Below are 16,659 nucleotides of genomic sequence, written 5' to 3' on the forward strand. Positions count from 1 at the left end.
GGCTTGCCGGGCTCACTGTAGGCGCAGTTGGCGCAGACTTTCTTCGCCGCTGCATCGCCCCCCTGCAGGAGAGGGGGAGACCAGCCTAGGAGTTCAAGAACTCGGCGGATATCATGAGGCTGTGCCCAGGCCTCAATTTCAACTTCACGGTCTTGGAATTGGAAGCGATGCTTCTGGAACTGTTCAAGCGCGACCCTCAGCACCCTTTTATGTTGCCGCAGAATGTCGTTCCGCTGTGCAACAATTCTTCACTTGACCGCATCCGCGCGATGATGCCGCTGTGTGATTCGCACGGAATCGCCCCAACTTGGCAAGGGCCCGCGGATGACGTCGTGCAGGCGTTCTTCGACGACTTGGTAGAAGTGCCGGTCCGCGCTGATGAACAGAAGAGCCTCACCCGCGACACTACCGACATGGAGCTGCAGCGCATCGCCACTAGGAGGGAAGAGGCTGCGGCAGCAGCTGCCGCGAGCGAGTTCGGGTTCACCGTGGAGGAGGCCAAGGCAGCAGAGGCGGCAAGCCTTGCCGAGCGCGAGGAGTTTGCCGGCGAGGAAGATCTTGCCGGCCCTGAAGCTGAGCCGAGCGAGCCCGGCGAGGAACAGCCCGAACCTTCAGACAGCTTGCCGCAGGCGGAGCCCCCGGCTGCACCAAGAAGGCGTCTCCGCAAGGCCGGGGACGTAGCGGGGAGGCAAACGAGCCAACAGCCGCCAAGCCGAGCGACACGCTCTACCGCGGCAAGGAATGTTGCCGCGGGAGCGCCTCACGCTGCTACGGCAACTGGAGCGGGATCTTCCCGGTCAACCGCCACCGCCCCTGCCAAGCGGGCAAGGGATCCTACTCCTCCGCCTCGCCGCACCGGAGGGGAGCTGGACTTTGATCTCTCCGCGCTCAGCTCCGACGAGGAGGAAGAAGAGTAAGTTTCTTTGGTGTTCTTGTAGTTCTCCAATCTTGTTGCTTTTATCTTGTCTCTGACTTGCTTCAATCTGAACCCATTCCTTTTCAGGACGTTGGCCCAGAGAGCGGCGAAGAGAGCCAAGGCCTCGGTGATTGTCATCGAAGATGATCCCACCGTGTCAGCAGGGGGTGTGTCTGAGACCACCTTGACGGACCCTGCAGCTACTCCCCAAAGCAGCCCCCAGCGCAGCCCCCAGCGTAAGTTTATAGTTTAATTCCTGTTGTCAGGCGCGCATGGGTGCTCTTTTCTCTAATGATATCTTGACTGTTGATTTGTGTAGGAGCTGAACAACCTCACCAGGAGTGCCCGGAAGCTGCTCCCGAAGTGCCATCAGCTTTGACTACACCGCCAAGGGAGGAGTCCCCGGCAAGGGAGCGCTCTCCGGCAAGGGAGAACTCCTCGGCAAGGGACAGTTCTCCGGCAAGGGACGACACCAACGATCCTCCGGCGGTTGAGACCGCGACCGCAGATCCTAGCACAGGTAATCTTCTTGCCTGAAAACTTCACTTGGGCTCTTCTTCTTCTGAATTCCCTTTCTTGGATTTTTGCTTGACTTTTCTCCCTTCTTCGTTCTTTAGATCCATCTGCTGCGGAGCCAATGGAGACTGAGGACGCCGGCGAGGAAAGCGCGCGTGGCAGCAACGACGACGCTGCCGCCACCGAAGAAGGGGCCGGTGCTGATGAGCCCGCCGGCGAAGAGGCCGCCAGGGCTGCCGCCAGAGAAGCTGGCGAGGGGTCGGGCGATCGCACTGACGGCAGTGAGGCCGCAGGAGCACCAGGCGCTACGCCGACCGCCGATCCCTCCGCCGCTGCCGCGGAGCCAGGCTCCGAAGAGCCCCAGCCCGGCGCATACTTGAAGGCCCGCGACGGTATCTTCATCAAGCTTCCCTGGGCGTCAAGCTCCAGGGCGCCGGTCGAAGGAGAAGCTTTTGACAAGGAGGTGCTCGCCTCCGCTGGGCTGGTGCTGGTCGACGCGCCAAGCAGCAGCAGCGATGAGCCTGAGGAGGAGCGGCTGCTGCGGAAGCTGCTGTCTCTTTACCGCGCCCGCCAAGCCAAACTGGCGTCCCGAGAGGCGCTCATTGCGAAGGCGGGGGTTGACATTGAGAAGCGCGCGGAGGAGCTCCGGGGTCTCAGGCAGGAAACTCTCTGGTCCTTGGCGGAGGAGCGGGAGCAACTTCTTGAGGAGCGGAAAGCTTTCCTCCTCGAGAAGGCTGAAGCTGAAGAGAAGCAACGGCTTGTCGCCGAAAGGCTATCTGCGCAGGAGGGTGATTTGGCGCAGTGCAAGGTCAATCTTGACAGCCACGAGGAGGAGCTTGCCGCGCGCGAGCAAGCAATAGGCGGGGCGCTCAAGGAAGCAAAGGACGCCGCCGCAGCTGCCGAGGCCGCCAAGAAGGAACTGGGGATGAAGGTGGCGCAGCTGGAGGCCGATCTCAAGGCGAGCGGCGAGGAGCTTGCTGTGCTTAAGCACGAGCGCGAGAAGGACGCTGCCGCTCATGGTGAGCTGCAGGGTCTTCTCGCTGAGAGGGGCAAGGAGCTCAACGCCGCCAAGGATTCCAATGCAGACTTGGAGTTGAAGCTGGCCACGTTGACCCAGACGCTGGATGTCACCAGGGAGCGACAGGTGACCTTGTCGGAGAAGATCAAGGCCGACGAGGTGCTACTGGCAAGTATCGCCGTTACCCAGAACTCATTCAGGGAGACTGTGGAGCACTGGGACAGGTATGGAGACTTTGGAGCACTGGGGGACTGTGGAGCACTGGAGAAAGTAAAGATATGGAGCCTTTCGGCTCGTTATTGCTTACCGGGGACAGGTCCTGCACAAAGTGTCAGATAGCATGCAAGAAAGATTATAATGCATGAAATTGACAAGATGTGCGGAGCACATGAGCTTTACTTATGCACGGGATCTGCGCCCGGCTTTGTACAAAGGATTACATGCAACATCGGCAAGACTGGTACAAAAGGTGGTTGCCGGAGCAGGTTCCGGCAACCGCGCCCTACGGGTAAAACTTATGAAGATGCTCAATGTTCCAGGAGTTGCTCACCGGAATGCCCTCTTCGGTCTCAAGGCGGACAGCGCCGGGCCTAGTGACTCGTTTCACCCGATAAGGGCCTTCCCACTTCGGCGTCAACTTGTTGGAACTCTTGGCGGACTGAACGCGCCGAAGAACAAGGTCGCCTTCCTCGAAGCTTCTGGCATTAACTTTGCGGCTATGGTAGTGGCGCAAAGCTTGCTGGTATCGAGCAGCTCGTACAGCAGCCTGAAGACGATCCTCCTCAAGGAGCAGCGCGTCATCTTGTCGCAGCTGCTCTTGCCCAAGCTCATCATAAGTGAGCACTCGAGGTGACCCGTATACGAGTTCCGTGGGGAGAACTGCCTCTGCTCCATAGACTAGAGCGAAAGGTGTCTGGCCAGTGGCTCGATTTGGCGTCGTCCTGATCGACCAAAGAACCACCGGCAGCTCCTCAATCGAGTTTCTTCCGCACTTGTGCAGCCTGTCGAAAGTCCTGGTATTGAGCCCGCGCAGCACTTCAGCATTTGCCCTCTCCGCTTGACCGTTGCTTCTTGGATGAGCAACAGAAGCGAAGCAGACCTTGGTGCCAAGATCTTGGACATATTGCATGAAGGTGCGGCTCGTGAATTGCGTGCCGTTGTCGGTGATGATCCTGTTAGGGATCCTGAAATGGCAAACAATCGACCTGAAGAACTTGACTGCTGACTGTGCTGTCACCTTCCTCACTGGTTCCACTTCCGGCCACTTCATGAACTTGTCGATTGCAACATACAAGTACTCAAAGCCCCCGACAGCTCGGGGAAAGGGGCCGAGGATGTCGAGCCCCCAGACCGAAAATGGCCAGGATAAAGGGATCGTCTGGAGAGCTTGAGCTAGCTAGCTGGTGTATCTGCTTGGAATGGAACTGGCACGCTTCACACTTGGTTACTTGTGCAGTTGCATCCTGGAGGGCTGTCGGCCAAAAGAAACCTTGCCGGAAAGCTTTGCCAGCAAGTGCTCTTGTGCCAATGTGGTGACCACATATGCCTCCATGTATCTCTGCCAACAGCCTCTGTCCGTCTTCCCGGCAAATACACTTCAATTTCACACCGTTGAATCTTCTTCTGTACAGTGTGTCGTCGACAAACTGGTACATACTTGACTGCCGGGTTACTTTTTCCGCTTCTTCTTGCTCTTCGGGAAGTTCTCCTGTCCGAAGGAAATGGACAATCTGCTGTGCCCATGTTGGAGCTTGTGGCTCGACAACAAGGACTAAAGACACTTCTGCTGCTGCGGGAACATCAGCTTCTACGGCCAGAACCTATGGCTCAGCCGGAGCTTGATGTTCCCCGGCAAGCTTGCCGGGAGCGTCTGCTTCAACGGAACAAACACTAAGGTTTGCCGGAGCAGACTGCTCCTCAGCACTCTTGGTGTTGATCTTGGGGACCTTCTTGGTGGCGGCTTCGGGGAGCTCTGCCAGAAAATAGTCGCCAGAAATCTACTTTCTCTTCTTACCCTGTCCAGTTGATGGTGTTACAGATGGTTGAATCAGCTTGAGCACAAAGATCCCTGGTTCCACAGGTAACTTCAGTGCAGCGCACTTTGACAGGCCATCGGCAATGTCGTTCTGAGCTCTCGGAACATGCTCCATTTGTAGGCCGTCAAAGTGCTCTTCTAGCTTTCTCACTTCATTAACATAAGCTTCCATCAACGGACTCTGATAATTCTTGTTCACTTGGTGGACGACAAGCTGTGAGTCACCCCTGACAATTAGCTTCTTGATCCCAAGGTCTGCTACGATCCTGAGACCGGCAAGCAATCCTTCATACTCTGCAGTATTGTTGGTTGCTTGCTCCTTGGGAAAGTGCATTTGGACTACGTACTTGAGGTGCTCTCCGGTGGGTGCGACAACTAGCACGCCCGCACTAGCGCCTTGCAGCGAGAAGGCGCCATCAAAGTACATCAGCCACTCTTTGTTTGCTTCCTTGACGGGGATGCTCGTCTCTGGAATTTCTTCATCTTGTGTTGGCGTCCATTCTGCTATGAACTCTGCCAATGCCCTGCTTTGGATAGTTGAAGTACTCTCAAATTTTAGGCCAAAGCTTGACAGTTCCAGTGCCCACTCGACAATCCTGCCTGTTGCTTCTGGATTTTGCAGTATCCTCTTCAGCGGGAAACGAGTGACGACTGTGATCTCATGTGCTTGGAAGTAATGGCGCAGCTTTCTTGAGGCCATGAGGAGGCCGAAAAGCAATTTCTGCACACCAGAGTACCTTGACCTAGCCCCCTGCAGAAGGGAACTGACAAAGTAAACTGGGTGCTGCACCATTCTCTTCTGCATCTTGTCATGCTCCTGCGCAGATCCATCCTTGTCGGGACCAGAACTTGCTGGTGAAGTCCCCTGCTTGTCGCTGGATGTGTCTGCCGTGGTTGCTGGCTCGTCATCTGCCTCCCTCTCCGCCACTAACGTAGCACTAACCACTTGATTGGTTGCCGCTATATACAGCAGCAACTTCTCTTGTGGCTTAGGCGCGACAAGTGTTGGAGTGGAGGACATGTATCTCTTTAAATCCTGCAGCGCAGCCTCCGCCTCCGGAGTCCATTTCATTGGACCTGCCTTTTTCAATATTTTGAAAAATGGCAGGGCGCGCTTAGCAGATCTAGAGATAAACCTGCTGAGAGGATCTACGCAACCGGCAAGTCGTCGTACATCCTTGACGCGCTTTGGTGCTTCAATCTGCTCAATGGCCTTGATTTTGTCGGGATTGGCTTCAATTCCCCGCTAAGACACGAAGAACCCGAGAAGCTTGCCGGAGGGGAATCCAAACACGCACTTCTCGGGGTTAAGCTTGAGGTTGATCTTGCGCAGATTTGCAAATGTCTCATCTAAATCTTGAATTAGGGTCGCTTTGTCCTTGCTCTTGACCACTATGTCATCCATGTAGTCTTCCACATTTCTGTGCATCTGCCGCTCAAAAGCATGGTGGATTACCCTTGCAAATGTTGAACCGGCATTCTTGAAACCGAAAGGCATCCGTACGAAACAGTACGTGCCACACGGGGTGATGAATGCAGTCTTCTCCTCATCCTCTTCTGCCATGAAGATCTGATGGTATCCTGAGTACGCATCAAGAAATGAAAGCAAGTCACATCCGGCCGTGGAGTCAACAATCTGGTCGATGCGCGGCAAGGGAAATGGGTCTTTGGGACAAGCTTTATTAACATCGGTAAAGTCGATACAAAGCCTCCATTTCCCGTTTGCCTTGCGCACGACTACAGGATTGGCCAACCACGTAGGATGGAGCACTCCTCTGACAAGGCCTGCTGCTTCCAACTTCTTGATTTCTTCTGCGATGAATTCTTGGCGCTCCACTGCCTGTTTCCTGACTTTCTGCTTGACGGGCCGCGCATGAGGACAGACGGCAAGGTGGTGCTCAATTACTTTCCTGGGAACACCGGGGATGTCAGACGGTTGCCACGCAAACACATCGACATTCGCCCGCAGGAAAGCAACAAGCGTGCTTTCCTATTTAGGGTCGAGAGTGGCACTGATGGTGAAGGTACCACCAGTGCCAAACTCCTTGGCGGGCACCTTCTTGGTTTCTGGTGGAGCTGCCATCGCCTTCTTACACTTGCCGGTGGAGCTCAATGGTGCGTCCTCGACGGTAGCACAGCACTCCGAAGAGGTGCGCTTGCCGGAGTGGGCATCAGAACTCTTGCCGGACTTGGTCTTCTTCTTCCCCCTGGGAGCTTCAGCGGCAAGTGATTTGCGATCTGTTGCGGCTGCTGCTTCCCTGTAGATCTTGTCGGCACAGATAAGAGCATCCTTCTTGTCGCCAGGGACAGAAATGACACTTATCGGGCCTGGCATCTTCAGCATGTTGTATGCATAGTGAGAGGCCGCCATGAATTTGGCGAGTGTTGGACGGCCAAGGATTCCATTGTAAGGCAATGGAAAGTCAGCAACATCAAACGTAACCCTCTCAGTTCTGAAGTTCAACTCGCTGCCAAATGTTACTGGCAACGTGATCTTTCCCTTCGGCTTGCTCCTTCCCGGATTGATTCCTTGAAAAGTGCCGGTTTCTTTGAGCTCGCTGTCAGGGATCTGGAGTTTCTGGAGCACCGCGGAGGAGATCAGGTTCAAGCTGGCCCCGCCGTCAACTAGCATCCTAGTGACTTTGAGGTTGCGGATAGTTGGTGAAACCAACATCGGCAAGCACCCGACCGCAGTTATGCGATCAGGGTGGTCCTCAATATCAAAGATGATAGGCGTGCTGGACCATTTCAGAGGCTTGCGTGACTCGACAGGTGGTTCTGCTGCATTGACTTCCCGCACCCATTGCTTGAGTTGACGGTGTGAAGTATGCAGAGAAGCACCGCCGTCAACGCACAGGACCTCTATGGCCTTCTGGAACTCCTGCTCATCGGTTCCGTCATCGTCCATGTCTTCGTCATCGTCGTCATCTTCATTCTTGTCGCGGCCACGGGGAGGTCTTTCTCCTTGCCGCTGCTTGGCCTTGCCGCGGCGTCCTCCTCGGCCGGGACGTTTCTTACCGGATCCTCCAGCACCTTCCTGGGCTTTCTCCTTGTCGCGCCGCTCGTATTCAGCTTTCTGTTGCTCAACAAGCTGCTCGACCTTCTTGCAGCTCTGGAGATCGTGGCCCTTGGTGCGGTGGATCTTGCAGTACTGTTTGTTGGTGCCGTCCTCCTTGTCGGCGACTGCCACAGCCGTGGTAACCTCCTTGCCGGAGTTACCAGCTTTGGCTTCCTTGCCGGACTGCTCAACGACTAGAACCTCTTTGCCTTTCTTCTTCCTGTTATTTCGCCGCCGGTTTTTCTTTGCCGGGGCAGCATCCTCACTGTCAGATCCTCCTACTCCTGCATTCTCTCCAGGGAGTCTCCTCCCTTCCTCAGCACGTGCACACTTGTCGGCCAGGGCATATAGCTCACTGACGTCTCTGATCTTGCACATCGCCATCTCCTCCCGCATCCTGCGGTTCCGCACGTTCTGATGGAACGCGCTGATCACCGCGGCAGGGTGGACGTCTAGGATGTTGTGCTGTACGCTGCTGAATCTCTGAATGTACTTGTGCATGGGCTCTCCTTCCTTCTGGGCGAGTAGATGAAGGTCACTCTCTTGGCCATGAGGCTTGTGGCCGCCTGTGAAGGCGCCGACAAACTGATGGCATAGATTGGCCCAAGAGGATATGGAGTTGTCCGGCAAGTGCATGAGCCAGGATCTGACGTTGGGCTTGAGCACCAGCGGGAAGTAGTTGGCAAGGATCTTGTCGTCCCGTCCCCTGGCAGCTTGCACCGCAATGGTGTAGATGTTGAGGAACTCCGACGGATGCGTCTTGTCGTCGTACTTCTCCGGTACGTCTGGCTTGAAGTTCTTTGTGCTGGGCCACTGGACTCGCCGCAACTCACGAGTGAACGCAGGGCAACCTACCGCGTACGGCAAGTCGCCTGGTTCCCCTGGCGCGTGCATGTCAATAGAGGGTCCAGCGCGCTGGTCAGATTGACGCCGCGCTTCTCTTCGGCGCTCGATGCAATTACGAGCGTCTTCTTGTTGTCGATCGCGAAGAACTTGGCGTTGATCGCGATGAGCTCGTGGATCCGATGATGCGATGGAGTCGCTGTCGAGGTGGATCCGGCGAGTCGGCGATCTTGGCCTTTGGGGTGGAGAGTGCGTGGTGGTCGCACCCTCACCGGTCTTGTCGCCATCGGCTCGCGCCTGGCAACCCTGCCGCGGCAGCGACATGCTTGGCTGCCGTGGAGTGTCGCCGTTGGCGAAGCCGATGAGACTCTGAATGGTGGCCCTCCATTGATCGGTCTTGTCCGCCATTGGAGGGTAATCTAGGAGCAGTTGAGCTCGTGCCAAAGCTTCTGCTGGAGTGGTGGGCGGCAGTGGCGAACGGTGCGAGGAGCGGGATGTGCTCGGACTTCTAACTATGTTAGAAGGAGCAGTATCCCGTCCAGGCGACCGTGTCTCACTCGTGCCAGCATGCTGGCGTGCATGCTGGTCTTGAGCGGCCCGAGATCCACCAGCTCAATCTTGGCCCAACAGACGTATGGTACTGCGAGTACCATGACGCTGTCGGTCCTGCGCCTCCTGAGACGGGCGCGAAACATGTATGGACGCCAAGGTTTGGCTTCCTTGCCCTTGGACCTGGCGGCGTCGTGAGCTTCCTCGTCGATGTCCGTTCTTCCGCCAGCGTCCACCCCACCACCTGCTTGCTCCAGTGGCGGTGGGACCGACGCGGACGGAACAGCTGCCTCCGAAGCCTTCTTCTTCGGTGGCATGTTGATGAAGAAAATGAAGATCTAGCTCGTGTGAACGCCGGATCAGATTCACACAATCTCGACGCCCCCTACCTGGCACGCCAAAGATGTCGGGGAAACTGATCCACGAACAACTATGGGATCGGCGGATCAAGACCCTTTCGGTTCGGCGGGGGGCGGAGGTCGCACGAAGAGCACATCAAGGCGAAGCACACGAGCAGTTTACCCAGCTTCGGAGCTCTCCGGAGAGATAATACTCCTACTGCTGCTTGTCTGATTGTATTGTGTTCTTGCTCAAGAGAGCTAAGTGTTTTTTTTCTGGCTTCCGAATGATCCGAACCCCCCCTATGTTGCGCATGGACCTCCTTTTATATGCTAAAGGGGTCACCGACAGGTGGCAATGTAAACAAGGGTACAAATGTAAAAAGAGAGGTGGTTGGTACAATTACTTATATAGTGTTTCCTACCTAACCTTGACGGCAGGGGACAAGGGCATTAAATGCCTGTCTGTGTAGCCCAAACAATGCAGAAAAGGACCGTCAGGGGCGCCACCGCTCGCCACGATGGTGATCTTGTCAGCTTCGCATGCCACCGCGCACCGCTGGCTGCACAGCCTCCCGCCACGCGTGCCTGGAAAGTCCCCCAGAGCGACACATTGGTGGATGCGCTGGAGCGTGGGCACAGAGTGGCCGCTTGTTGCGGCAAGTGCCTTGCCGCGGTCGTTGTCTGGTCGGGCCCGGAAGCTTGTCGCTCACCGGGCCTTGTCGGGACGCGCGGCGCGTCGCGGCAAGTTCCTTGAAATGCCTTGGTTGGCCTTCCCGGCAAGCTCCTCTTGCCGGGGCCTTGCCTCCTTGGCTTAAAAACTTTGTTCTTGAATGGCTCCAAAGGAACCACGGAGGACCTTGACCGTCGCCCGGCAAGCCTTGCCGCGGGGCGCTGCAACTGCCCGTGCACAAGTTCGGGATACTAGGGTACCCCTATTCTAGTACACCGACAATGGCGGTTCGGTTGCGGCCAACGATCGGCAGGGGACGCTCGGAGAGACAATGTTGTAGCAGCGTGGTCCGTGGATCTTGCGCCGGTGGACAAGCGCATGTGCCGGCCGTCATGGTACATGGACACATGAACCAAGTGCAGCAGGGGCAGCAACCTGGCCTAATGATGTACCCGATGGCACTGGCCAACGACAAGTTCTCTATGATGGGCGATGTTACGGGGTTCGGCCCCAACAGGTATGCAGGGATGGCTGTGGTGCTTCCGCCACCACCTCCTCAAGGTGGGGTGGGTATTGTGAGCCCCGGGTCATCAGACGGGTGGAGCGCCATGACGCAGGCTGACATGACGAACTACATCGGCGATGGAGCGATGATGGAAAACGTCCATGATCCGGAGGATCAGTCCTCCAAGAGGAGCATCGAGCATCGCCACCGCCGCGTGATCAAGAATCACGAGTCAGCCACACGATCGCGTGCTAGGAACAGGCACTTACATTGTTGCCAAAATTGTTGGTTTTTCTGCAATGCCATTTCTGCAATAGTGGTAACAAGGTCGGTGACACGTACACACTCCCTCTTTGATAATCCTACAGGCTTATATTATGGATCTTGAAGCTGAACTAAACTACCTCAAGGAGGAGAAGGCTTGTCTAAAAGATGAGGAGGTAGGGAGCTGTTGACCAGTGAAAACCATGAGAAAAATTAGTTTTCTTATTATTTTTAGTTCTTATCGTTACTAAACTCTATCATTGTTTTGTTACAGAAGACAATTTTGTTGACCAAGAAAAAAGTGTTACGTACATTTTCCCACCATCGCGTGGCAATCCTCATACACTTGCCATCTTCTTTTAACAATCAAATTGCTAAGTTTAACATTGTTAATGTGTGCGTGCTGATAAAACTACCTTGTGTTCTTGATTTTTTTTGTTACAGCTGGTGGAGAAGATGATGGAACAGTCCAAGGAGAAAGTGACCATCTGAAAGGTGGAGCCCTATCAAGGTGGAACAGAAGCTGCATCTTGTGAATGGTGACCCGCCATTCAGCTTCCATAGCCATGCTAGCATGAGGATGAGAATGAATTGTGGTGTTGATAATAGTTACCTTTCCTTTTCGGAGCGGGGTGGTATAGCAATATACTAGTAGTAGCTAAAACCCAGAAGGACCCAAATGTGAGTGTTTATCTAGTCAAGCAAGTGAACTTGTGTTGTTGTTATTGTTTATATGTATATGTGTTTTTCACAAGCTTCAAACAAATGGAACAAAAGAAAGTTAGGAATATGTTGATATGTACTTGCGCTTTAAAATAATGCGATGCAATGTGTGTGGTCCATGTGTGTGTGTATGGGAGCCTTCGCCATTCCTCTCTTGTGAAGAAGTGGAGATGACACGCGAGTTGAGTTTAGTCACGTAGGCACACTTTTCCACGTCGGTGAAATTTTAGTCATTGAAATAGTTCTTAAATCTAGTGAAATTTGAGCTATTCAAATCAGTGGTCACGCGGGATCCCTTGAGATTTGTCGGCGGTCACCCATCGTAATGCTTGGGTAGTTGATCCACTTTCCTCCTCTGTCGTGACTTCCTGCTTAATGGTCGGACCAGCCTTCAATTGCGCTCCCTTGTTGGACAACCATGATAGCCATCATCATCCCTCATACTCATACGACTGTGTGCATCAGAGGCCAGGGGTGATCCTTCTTTTCTAAGAACAAAAAACCCTCCCACACTTACCATGATTTGCTAGTTGCTTGCAGCAACATAAATGCCATGTCTTAAAATAGTTAATGTAAGCGTGCTGATGGTAATACCATTTGGTCTAGATTTTTTATAGTTGGTGGAGAAGATGATGGAATAGTCCAAGGAGAACGTCAACACCAAGAAGGGTGGCACCATGTTGCGGCGCTGCGGTAGCTGCATGTTGTGAATGTTTGGTGCTTTGGCAACACCCTATCTATCCAGTACGAGAGAAACTGTCTACTATGTATCTATCTATCTATAGCTCACATTTTTCATCAATCACATGAATTTAATAGCTATCTGATGCTTTAACTTATGCTTATCTCTTGCATGCGGCATGTTATAAATAGGGTGCCGCGGCGCACAAGACTGAACCACACACCACAAGCGAGCACACGTAGAGACCATAGTGTAGAGAAAGGATGGCATCAGAGATGAGCAAGGACGTGTAGTTATGCAAGGAAGAAGTCACCTCACACCCATGCATTCTCGAAGGTGAGGAGCAGACGGTTGCGCTAATGCCGCAGTCTTCGATCTTCGTGCTGACGCTGGATGAGCTGTATTACTCGGTGTGCGAGGCGGGCACAATTTTGGGTCCATGAACATGGAAGAGTTCATGAGCAACATATGGAATGTCGAGGAGTTCCAAGCGGCTACCGGCGGTGGCTTGGTGGGCATGGAGGAGGCTCCTATGGTGGGTGCTGGTAGAAGCGGAGGTGGCGGGGATGCATGAGGAAGTGGCCTATGCCGGCAGGAGTCCTTCTCCTTGCCTCCCTGCTGTGCCGGAAGACGGTGAAGGGGGTGTGGGCTGACGTCAACAAGGAGCCTGACCGGTGCATGCCCAGCCTCAGGTCGTGCGTCCCTCACCGCAGCTTCCTGTCCATCCAACGGTGGGGAATGGCATAAAGTCTTTTTGCGTGGTGATGCTACCTAGCGGCGATAAATCCGTGCCATTGATTGCTCGCGTCAAGATGCGTGGAGGTGGGACCACTTTATTATCATTTTCTGCTATACACTAGTACACATCATCAAACTATAGCTAGTAGTCCCCATTATTTGTCTTTGGCATGGATGTATGGAAGAAATATGACAGTGCTCTCTCTAGTGAAATCCAACCTTTTATTTCACATTTACTAAATCAAATTGCCCCTGTCTTTTAAACCATAAGTTCCTATTTGAATTTATATATATATATATGAACTCCTGGCGCCAAGGCCTTTTAAACAAGACCGATCTTGAATATATTCGAACATATTTAAATTTGAACATTTCACATTTCGTATGTGAACCAAACCTATATAACTAGAAAAAAATTTAAACACTATTTCCACAGAAATATGTAAAACCATCAAGAAACCTACAACTTCTTGAAATGTGTAACCGTTTATTTCAAAAGAGTGGAAATGTTTTTTTAAACATGGAATTCAAATATATGTGATTTTTGTGAAACAGACCTGTGAAATGTAACATGTAGGTTCTGAATTGTGAAATAATCCCTCCTTCCCAAAATAAGTAACTCAACTTTGCCCTCACTTAGTACTAAACTTAGTACAAAGTTGCGTCACTTATTTTGGGACGAAGGGAGTAGTAACCGTAAAATGTGAAATTGATTTTTTGAAAGAGTGGAATATGTTTTCTTTTCTAAAATGTGTAACTAAAATAGATGTGATTTTTGTGAAACATAGCAATGTAAGAATGTTGGTTCTGTATTGTGAAATACTAACCACAAAATGTGAAATTATGATGTATAAATGTGAAACTGATTATTTCAAAAGAGTGAAATATTTTTAAAAAGAATGTGTAACTAAAATATATGTGATTTTTGTGAAACACGTTAGTGTAATGTAAAAGTAGGTTCTGAATTGTGAAAATATTAACCACAAATGTGAAATTACAATGTATAAATGTGAAACTGATTATTTCAAAGGAGTGAAATAAGTTTTTTCAGACATATGTAATTGAAATATACGTTATTTTCCTGAACCAAGCCAGTCTGAAGTGAAATGTAGGTTGTGAATTATGATAGAGTAACTACAGAAAGTGAATTCTATTGTGTCGTTTGTGAAACTGATTGTTTGAACATGTGTAATAGTTTATTACAAAAGTGTGAAATATGTTATTTGAAAAATGTGCAATGTAATTACGTGTTTTTTAAGCAAGCCCGTGAAAAGTAAAATGTAGGTTCTGAATTGTGCAATAGCCACTACGGAAAGTGAAATTGTAGTGTATCATTGTGAAATATATGTTCGAATTTAAATATGGTTGAAAAATATTCAAGTTTGATCTCATTTTAAAGGTTTTGGCTCACGGAGTTCAATTTTTTTTCACAAATGAATATATGGTTTAAAAGATATGGATGTTTTAAATTAGCTAAGGAGGAAGAAATGGTTGGATTTTTTTATTGTGTGGGAGAATAAAAAGTGATTGTGCCACACTGTCATGCATGCATGTGAAGTACATTAGTGGGGGCCAATTGTTTAAGAGTGAGAGTGGAAATACGAATATGCGAAATCCAGAAAAGAAATGTAATACAATGATACTTGGCCCACATAGTGTTAGATGGCGGCTCCCTATTGGACACCAACTTGCTAGTAGGTAGCGCAACCGCGCAAACTTACATTTTGTGGGGAATCGCGATTCGCTTGCAACCAACGACCGGCAAGGGACGGTCAGAGAGACGACGCTGTAGCAGTTCCTTGTTAAGGCCAGCGTGGTCCGCGGATCTTGCGCCGGTCGGCATGGTCCATGGACAGATGAACCACGCGCAGTAGGGGAAGTAGCATGGCCCAATTATGTACCCAATGGCACCGGTTAACGTCATGTTCTCGGTGATGGGCGATGACATGGGGTTCATCCACAATGGGTACGCAGGGATGGCTGTGGTGCCTCCGCCACCACCTCCTCAAGATGGGGTGGGCATTGTGAGCCCCGGGTCGTCGGATGGGAGGAGCGCCATGACGCAGGTTGACATGACGAACTACATTGGCGACGGAGCGATGATGGAGAACAACAACGCCTCGGAGGATCAGTCCTCCAAGAGGAGCATCAAGCATCCCAACCGCCGCATGATCAAGAATCATGAGTCAGCCGAACGGTCGCATGCTAGGAACAGGTACTTACATTGCTGCCAAAATTGTTGGTTTTTATGCAATACCATTTCTGCAATAGTGGTAACAAGGTCGGTGACACATACACACTCCATCTTCGATAATCCTACAGGCTTATACTATGGAGCTTGAAGCTGAACTGAACTACGTCAAGGAGGAGAAAGCTCGTCTGAAAGCTGAGGAGGTAGGGAGCTGTTGACCAGTGAAAACCATGAGAAAATTCAGTTTTCTTCTTCTTTTCAGTTCTTACCATTACTAAACTCTATCATTGTTTTGTTGCAGAAGACAATTTTGTTGACCAAGAAAAAAAATGTTATGTACATTTTCCCACCATCGCGTGGCAATCCTCCTACACTTGCCATCTTCTTTTAACAATCAAATTGCTAAGTTTAACACAGCTAATGTGTGTGTGCTGATAAAACCACCTTGTGTTCTTGATATTTTTTCTTACAACTGGTGGAGAAGATGATGGAACAGTCCAAGGAGAAAGTGAACGTCAAGAAAGGTGGAGCCCTATCATGGTGCGACAGAAGATGCATCTTGTGGACAGTGACCCGCCATTCAGCTTCCATAGCCATGCTAGCATGAGGATGAGAATGAATTGTGATGTTCATAACAGTTACCTTTCCTTTTCGGACCGGGGTGGCATAGTAATATACTAGTAGTAGCTAAAACCCAGAAGGACCCAAATGTGAGAGTTTATCTAGTCAAGCAAGTAAACTTGTGTTGTTGTTACTATTTATAGGTATATGTGTTTGTGAGAAGATTCAAACAAATGGAACAAAAGAAAGTTAGCAATATGTTGATGTGTACTCGCTCTTTAATATGATGTAATTGAGTGTGTGTGGTCCATGTGTGTGTGGGAGTCTTCGCCATTCCTCTCTTATGAACAAGTGGAGATGACACACGAGTTGAGTTTAGTCACGTAGGCACACTTTTTTGCATAGGTGAAATATTAGTCATTCAAATAGTTCTTAAATCTAGTGAAATCTGAGCTATTCAAATCAGTGGTCATGCGGGATCCCTTGAGACTTGTCGGTGGTCACCCATCGTAATGCTTGGGTAGTTGATCCAGTTTCCCCCTCCGTCGTGACTTGCTTCTTGATGGTCCGACTAGCATTCAGTTGTGCTCCCTCATTTGGCAACCATGATAGCCATCATCAACCCTGATACTCTTATGGATGTGTGCATCGGAGGCCGGGGGTGATCCTTCTTTTCTAAGAAAAAAAACCTCCCACACTTACCATAATTTGCCAATTGCTTGCAAGAACATAATTGGCAAGTCTTAAAACAGTTAATGTGAGCGTGCTGATGGTAACACCTTTTGGTCTCGACTTTTTATAGATGGTGGAGAAGATGATGGAATAGTCCAAGGAGAACGACAACACAAAGAAGGGTGGCGCCCTGTCGCGGCTCTGCGGTGGCTGCATCTTGTGAATTTTTGGCACTTTGGCAGCACCTTATCTATCCAGTACGAGACGAACTATCTACTATGTACCTATCTATCTATAGCTCACCTTTTTCATCAATCACATGAATTTAATAGCTATCTAATTCTTTAATTTATGCTTACCTCTCTCATGCGGCAGGC

General features: G+C 51.1%; 2 pseudogenes; both read left to right on the forward strand.

Moving 5' to 3' along the window:
* LOC119279765 overlaps nucleotides 1–12,148 on the forward strand; it is a 52,308-nt pseudogene extending 40,160 nt beyond the window's left edge.
* Nucleotides 12,149–12,383: 235 nt separating this feature from the next.
* On the forward strand, nucleotides 12,384–16,505 carry LOC119279767 (annotated as a pseudogene).
* Nucleotides 16,506–16,659: the final 154 nt, after the last annotated feature.

This window comes from Triticum dicoccoides, chromosome 3B, assembly GCF_002162155.2.
Source record: "Triticum dicoccoides isolate Atlit2015 ecotype Zavitan chromosome 3B, WEW_v2.0, whole genome shotgun sequence".
Classification (NCBI taxonomy): Eukaryota; Viridiplantae; Streptophyta; class Magnoliopsida; order Poales; family Poaceae; genus Triticum; species Triticum dicoccoides.